The 1,995-nt window shown below is 36.9% G+C and overlaps 1 protein-coding gene across 1 annotated transcript in view; it reads left to right on the forward strand.

The window, feature by feature from the left end:
- Positions 1 to 965, forward strand: part of LOC101857199 (glutathione S-transferase 1) — a gene marked incomplete in the record, with an annotated part of 28,014 nt that extends 27,049 nt beyond the window's left edge. Inside the window, 1 exon segment of the mRNA XM_035971478.1 lies at positions 443 to 965.
- Positions 966 to 1,995: the final 1,030 nt, after the last annotated feature.

The following is a 1,995-nucleotide window of genomic DNA, read 5'->3' on the forward strand; positions in this document are numbered from 1 at the left end:
CTCTCATCTCAGCGGTGGTGGACAAAGTGAAACAACAGGAAGGGATCAAAGCTTACTTAGCGTCCAGACCAGACACTACATTGTAGTCCTAGTGTTTCTCTTCTTCTTATGTTATAATTATAATGTAATATTTGTTTCTTCCATTGATTACTTCTGCCCATGTTTCAAATAATTGAGTATACTTGTTGTAATAATAATAACTTTTTTTTTATTACTGGAAACTAGAAATAATCAAGGTTCTGTACATTCTCGAGATTTAAACCTTTTTTCTTCCTTTAAATGAAACAATCAAGGGTCTGTATCATATCTTCCGGTGATTTAAAAAAAAACACTTCCACATAAAAGTTCTAATTCTTTACTGATAATTTTTAACCCTCTTCTTAATGCTGTATTGTATCAGTACTAAATGAACTTCATTTTTTCAAAAAGGAGTAAAAGGGTCTCACATGAACCTCCTTCAGGTAAACATTTCAAGTCGGAAAAAGACCAAGCAACTTCATGTCATTTTCCCTCAGAATATTTTTAAAAAACCATTTTGAATAACTCTTTTCCAGATAATTCTTGTTTTGAACCTCACTTTTCTTACTATTACTAAATCTAAAACGTAATTTCTCTATGGGGGTGTGTGGCGGCATCCCCATCCCCTCCCCTAAACACGAGCTGAGAAAGGGACCATTCTTCAGATAGGGGTTTATATAATTACAAACTTTCTTATTCATAACTTCATAAACATTTTAAGAAAGCTTATTCAGTTATTCAGTTTGTACAGTGCTTTTTTATCACCAAAAACAGTTCTGTTGGAAACCTGGTATGGTTTCCAACAATTACATTTTATTTCCTTGAGGGGGGGGTTATAAATTTTCATAAAACAGCAAATAAAACTGAACCAAACACCCTCTTTATCCTGAAAGATATATGATAAAGAAAAAGGTCTAGACTGCCAATGCTTCATGCTCATTGTTAAAGGAGAAAAAAGTTGTGAAATTGTACAGGTTTCAAGTCTCTATCAACACTATTAGGCTATTTGAGAGGCGGGACTCCGAGTTTAACGTCCATCTGTGATAGGAAGGAGCCAAAAAGGAATTTCATGTAAAGTGCCTTTCCCAAGGACACAACGTCCGACCAAGCTGAGGCTCGAACCCCCCAACCCGAAATTTCAGTCCCTGTTCTGGTCACCTAACCACAAGGCTAACGGCACCACTGCTATGAGAGATATAGACCTTCATTTTATTGTTTAAGTAATTGTTTTATGGCACTTGCAAATACAATAAAATCATATTAGTGCCAAAGATAAGAAGTGTTTACTAGAGAGTAACAGAAGGAGGAGAGATAAGGATGATAAATGTTTGTGAGAGGAAAACAGGAGCCGACCACACCACAGCACCCGCCAACCACCCACTCTTTCATTGTAAGAACGCTGACAAAACAGATGTATGTCACATTATCAAGGGAGATGTTGGTGTTGTACTAAAGAGTCCATTATAACAGCATAATATTATATCAATATGACACGGAAAGAGCAAATTTAATGTGAGAGCATAATATACTATGAGACCTCTTTCAGTCAAAGGCTGTCTCACCTGTGTTTCATACAGACTTCATCATAAGTTAAGGACCATGTTGACAGACAGCCCTGATTTTTAAAAAAAATCCGAACAAAAGACAGCAAGGAATGTTTCAAAACTTTTTGCTCTGAAAGTGTTAATGGGTTACCCATGCATACTGTAAAGCTTCCTAAAGGGGCAAAACCACCACGTGCAGCACAAAAGTCCTCTGGGAATTTTAGCCAAATTTGCTTTTTTTTTTATCATCGTGCATGCAACACCACGGACATTCCTCAGTTAAAATTTTTGGTGCATGTCATAAACTGACGTACGGTCTCGAACTGTGCTCATTTTGGTGGCAATATAAGCTGCCGTTTGCTCAAAATCCAGTATCGCATCAATATGTCACCAAGACGAAAGCTGAGAGACTTTGATTGTGCCAGAGCTATGG

The sequence above is a fragment of the Aplysia californica genome, unplaced genomic scaffold (genome assembly GCF_000002075.1).
Source record: "Aplysia californica isolate F4 #8 unplaced genomic scaffold, AplCal3.0 scaffold00442, whole genome shotgun sequence".
Lineage (NCBI taxonomy): Eukaryota > Metazoa > Mollusca > Gastropoda > Aplysiida > Aplysiidae > Aplysia > Aplysia californica.